We start from the raw sequence: 5,970 nt of genomic DNA, 5'->3' as shown, positions 1-5,970 counted from the left end.
CCAGCCCTGGAACCCGATCTCTGAGACCACAACTCCCAAAAGGCATCGCGCGAGCACCGGCGGCAACTCCCCTATCGGCCGGCCTCTCAGATGACGTCAGCCAATGAGTGCCTCATCTTCTCAGGCGCTCTGGTACCGGAACAAATCTTGCAGGGCCAATGCCTGGGGGGGGTGTAGCTCGATACTATTCTCTTCCATTGGTTCTGCGGTGACGGTGCCGCCTACTGGGTGGAGTCTAGATTAGAAGGGCGTGGGGTCGGGTCTACTGAAGAAGCGTGGAGCCCTCCTGGGTTGAGCTGGAGTAGGGAAAAAGGAAAAGGAAAGAGGGTGACTACAGTGACCATCTATTGGGCAAGAGAGAGTTTGTCTGTTGTAACTACAATTTCAAATTCACAACTTAGTTGAGTGGTTTGGCAGAGTTCTATATCTCACCTCTTCACTTGTGAAGTAAGAATAATAATAGCATCCATGTGACAGGTTTATGTGAGGCATCAGCGAGGCAATAAACCTAGAACTGTTAAATCGGATCCAGGATCCAACTGTAGATAGCAGATACTAGCCATTTTTATGTAAATTAGTCTTACGGTGCCTGAATCCGTGGGTGTCGGAAACACGTTAATCCCTGTAGCTGAATAATCCTAGTGTAATACTTAGTTGCTTTGTTCCACGGTCCTGGCTAGTTTCATGCGAACTTGACACGAGCTTGAGTCATCAGAGAAAAGAGAGATTCCGTTAAGAAGATGCCTTCATAAGAGGGGCTATGGGCGAACTTGCGGGACTTGATTGATAGTGGAGGGCTCAGGCAGTTGTGGGTGGGGCTACCCCTGGGCCAGTGGTCTAGGGTTCTGTAAGAAAGCAGACTGAGCAAGCCAGTAAACAGCGTTTCCTCCATGGCCCCTGCACCAGCTCCTGCCTCCAGGTTCCTGCTTTGTGGGAGTTCCTATCCTGGCTCCCTCCAGTGACAGATTACAATGTGGAAGTGTAAGCTGAATAAACCCTTTCTTCCCCAAGTTGCTTTGGTCACTACGTTTTGTCATAGCAATAGAAACCCTATGATAAACACTGTAAATACTCTTGAGGTATGAGCCATCTAATAGGAAGCTGGAAATGTGGGTCTTGTAGTCAGTCAGCCATAGATCCAAACCCCAATTCATACATCCCATCTGTATGTCCTTGAACAAACAAACAAACAACTCCATCACGATTGTCTTTTTTTTTTTTTTTCAGCTGTAAAATTTAGGTGACAGAACAAAACCTCCATCTCAGGGTAGGTTCCTGGGAGATTAAAGATAATATGTAGGTAAAACATGGAGTCCAGCCACTTGCTTTCAATGTGGGATCCATGCCTTGATATTCCCTAGCTGCAAAGCCTCCAGCAAACTCCAAACGCCTCTTTTGTAAACATGTTTGTGTGGATAGATGCACTGTGCATGCAGGTGCACGTGCCTGTGGAGGCCTGCGGTCAAAATGAATGCCCTTTATGGAGCATTCTCCACCCTGATTACTAGAGTAAGGATCTCTTACTGAACTGAAGGATCCAGCTAGGTTAGCTAACCCATGAGCTCTGGGAATCTGCCTGTCTCTGCCTCCCCATCCCACTCGCTAGTACAGGTGTTACCTATGGCACTGACACTCCTGGCTTTTATATGAATGCTGAGGACCTGAGCTGAGACCCTTATTGAACATGTGGCAGGCACCTTATCAATTGTGCTACCTCCCTGTGGTGATTTGAATATCCTTGGCGCAGGGGTGGCACTATGAGGAGGTGTGGCCTTGTTGGAGGAAGTGTGTCACTGCGGGGGGGGGGGGGGGGGCTTTAAGACTCTCTTCCTAGCTGCCTGGAAAGAATCTTCTGTTTGCCTTCAGAACAAGGTATAGAATTCTCAGCTTCTCCAGCGCCATGCCTGCCTGGATGCTGCCATGCTTCCAGCCATGATGAGAATGGACTGAACCTCTGAACCTGTAAGCCAGCCCCAATTAAATGTTGTCCTTTGTAAGAGTTGCCTTGGTGTATGGTGTCTCTTTATAGCAATGGAAATCCCAAACTAAGACACTCCCCTAAACTACTAAGGCTTCAGTTTCCTCGTCAGGAGAATGGGTGTAATAATACTGAAATTTTCCTTTGAGTGTTGTCGGGAAAAAAATATGCAAAGTTTGTGAAGAACTTGTATCCCTCCTGGCGTTCATAAGGTTGAACGACTACTGGCTATTATTTCTATTGAGACCCATGAAACTTGAGCAAATTTGACAGTAGCTAGTATTGGGAAAGGGCTCACTACATCAGGTAGTGTTGCATTTAGGGGAATTCTACATCTTAGTTTTAGTAACTCACTTTAAATTCCTTAGCTAGAAATTATATTCTAGCCAGGCAGTGATGGTGCACGCCTTTAATCCCAGCACATGGGAGGCAGAGGCAGGCAGATTTCTGAGTTCAAGGCCAGCCTGGTCTACAGAGTGAGTTCCAGGACAGCCAGGGCTACACATAAAACCCTGTCAAAAAAAAAAAAAAAAAAAAAACTAAAAAGAAAGAAAAGAAATTATATTCTGACTTGTTTTGTTTTGCTTTTTTGAAATAGGGTTTCTCTGTGTAATCCTGGCTGTCCTCGAACTCATTCTGTAGACCAGGCTGGCCTCAAACTCAAGAGATCCACCTGCCTCTGCCTCTGCATCACTGCCACCCGGCTTCTGATTCGTTGCTTAATATCTCAGTGATTTACTTAGCGTATGTAGTGTGCTGGTGTTAACAGGTTACATTAGCACACCTTGTTCAATTGTTCCCAAAGCTCTATGGGGTTGGTACTGTTACCCCATTTTATGAAAGGGATGGAAGCTTAGAGATATAAATAAATTAGCCTGCTCAAAATCATATGCACAGTAAATACCGAGGCTGGAATTTGAAATTCTAAAACCCCAGAAGTTACATTGCTTGCTGCCTGACATTTCATGAAGAAGAAGCTAAGGACTTGGGTAAACATTGACACTGTAAGGAGGGCTGAGTGTGTTGGATAGAGTGTTTGCATCTGAAAGTGGAAAGACACTTTTGCAGGGACCTGTGAGACCTCCACATCAGCCATTCCATCCTAAAGAGCAGTGCACAGAAAGAGAAATATACTATTAGGTCACGAGAGGGCGCACCTCACCCTAAATCCAGCCTGGAATTGTAAGATGTCTCTTTGCCTTTGTCTAATTAAAACCTAGCCTTTTAGAAGTGGAAATTTAAAAAAATAAAATAAAATAATCGCTAAGAGACCAAATCCCAGCCAGAATAAGCCTCGGGTTCTGTCTGTTTTGGAGGCATTCTGCATTTGTCAATGTGAATCTTTTCAGCTGACAGGACTAGGCTCTGAGGATGAAGACATCAGTCTTCGTCTTTGCTTCAGGACCGGGTCTCCAAACTCACAGGATCAAGTACTCCTAGCCGTAAAACACACTTCCAGAGCACATGTTTCAAACATATGTGTATTTGCTTATAAATGATACAAATGCAGTCATATAAAACATTGTTTTAGTTTTTTTTAAGATTCTTATTTTTTTAATTACGTGCGTGTGTTAAGACTGGCATGTTCACATGAGTGCCAGTATACTCTGAGACCAGAAGAGGACGTCAGATCCCCTGGAGCTGGAGTTAGAGGTGGTAATGAGCACCTGCCCCAAAATGAGTTGCTAGTGCAAACTTAGGTCCTTGTCAAGAACAGTATGGATTATTATCATCAAATATAGATTATTAATTCAGTCCTGTAATAGTAAACTCCTATTGAACACATGTGTGATAAACTGGGTGGTTTTCTTATTCTTTCAATCACATTAACACATTTAAGTCTCACAAAATACTGGGGGAGGGGGTGTGATGCTAACCCCATTTTACAGAGCAGGAAACTGAGGTACAAACTAACATACGAAAGCCACATAGTTTAAAAAGTAGACAATCTAGCTTCAGAAATAGGTACGATTTTGAAGAGAAAAAGAATATAGCTGGGCCAGATAATTCACACACCCATAATCCTGGCACTGGGAATTCGGAGGCAAGAAGATTAGGAGTTCAGAGCCATCCTCGGTTACTTAGAGAGTTCCAAAGCTAGGCTTGGCTGGGGTTCGGGGTGAGAGGAAGAGAAAAAGAGAAAAATCCTAATATAGTACTTTCTTCCAAAATGCTGTCCCAGGCTGGGAGCTCAGCACAGGCCTCTGGAGAAAGTGATGGCTGAGCTGAACCTTACAGGCTGTTGTGCAGGTGCTCAGGGAAAGGTGTTGTCCATGAGGAAGCAAAATGTGCAAAGGCCCGGGGGGCAAGGGTTTGCGAGAGCACGGTGCTCTGGGAGCTACATGTGGCTGGCTCCATACAGCTGGAGCATCCGGGGTGACGGTGTTTCTCTGAGGCTCGGGAGGGGGAGGATGAGTTACAGGCGCACAGCTTCATGTTTTCCCAGAAGGAGAAATGATCTTGAAGAATAAAAAAATACTGACTGCCCTGAGAACATGGGCCCCGGACCCCGGCCAGATGGCCTAATTCCCCGGAACTTTTGGGAAAAACAACCACAAAATGTTTCAATGTCCCAGGATATTGAAGTAAATATCCGCCCCTAGACTTCCCCTATTTCCTCTCCGATCCTCCCCCTAGGTTGTGTTTTTTGCCTTTATAAGCCTGCTGGAAAATAGGGTCGTCGTCAGACTCCTCTACCCCTGCGTGGTGTATGGGTCTCGACCTCAGCATGCTGGTTTGTGTGCCATTAAAACCTCGTGTGTTTGCAGCAAGCTTGACTGTTGTGGCTTTCTGGGCTCGAGATCCCTGAGACTTGAGTGAGGGTCTCCATTCGGGGGTCCAACATGTGGGGGCTCGTCCGGGATTTGACGACCACCCAGGAGTCATAATGTCACTTGGAGGTAAGGTCTTATCTGTATTTCCGTCTGTCTGAATTCTGGCGATCGCAGTTTCGGTTTTGTGGACGTTCGTTTGAATCAGCACTCTGGGAGGGAGTGCGGAGTGGATAAAAATAGATGTATTCAAGTGTCCACCGTCCATTCACCCTGGGAGACGTCCCAGGAAGACAGGGGGAGGGCCAGAGACGCCTGGTAGACCCCCATTTGGAGACCAGGGGGACTGACTCTCCCCCTGGCAATGTGAGGCGGCAAGGGCCACGGCCAGTCGACAGTGTCTCGGTTCTTTTCTGGTCGACTCGGAACAGGAGACAGATTTTTCTCTATTTCAGTAATTGTCGTTTGTCTTGTCTTTGTCATTTGTATTATAGATTTAGAAATGGGACAGACTGTGACGACCCCCCTGACGCTAACCCTTGACCACTGGATGGACGTTAAGACTAGGGCTCATAATCTTTCTGTTGAAGTTAGAAAAAGACCCTGCCGGGCATGGTGGCCCATGCCTTTAATCCCAGCACTCGGGAGGCAGAGGCAGGCGGATTTCTGAGTTCAAGGCCAGCCTGGTCTACAAAGTGAGTTCCAGGACAGCCAGGGCTATACAGAGAAACCCTGTCTCGAAAAAAAAAAAAAAAAAGAAAGAAAGAAAGAAAGAAAGAAAGAAAGAAAGAAAGAAAGAAAGAAAGAAAGAAAGAAAGAAAGAAAAAGACCTTGGCGGACGTTCTGTTCTTCGAAGTGGCCCACCTTTGGAGTGAGTTGGCGCAAGACAGGACTCTTAATCTTCCCATCATTTACACTGTTAAGCGCATTGTCTTTCAGAACCCTGGAGGCCATCCAGATCAGGTCCCCTATATCTTGGTCTGGCAGGATCTGGTCCAAAATCCACCACCTTGGCTCAAACTTTGGACCACGGGACACAAGACGGCGACTATGGCCGTGGCGGCAAAACCGAAAGTCCCAGCCTTGGCGAGTGGTCCACCCGCCCCTCCACATATTTATCCTGAAATTGAGGAGGTCTCTCTTTTAGGTTTCCAACCACCCCCTTACCCTACCCCTGCCCTTCAACCTCTTCCTCCATTGGCGCCCCCTAGCCTACAAAAG

The sequence above is a fragment of the Mus caroli genome, unplaced genomic scaffold (genome assembly GCF_978045245.1).
Source record: "Mus caroli unplaced genomic scaffold, Mus_caroli_1 scaffold_6, whole genome shotgun sequence".
Taxonomy (NCBI): Eukaryota; Metazoa; Chordata; class Mammalia; order Rodentia; family Muridae; genus Mus; species Mus caroli.
This window is presented reverse-complemented; position numbering follows the sequence as displayed.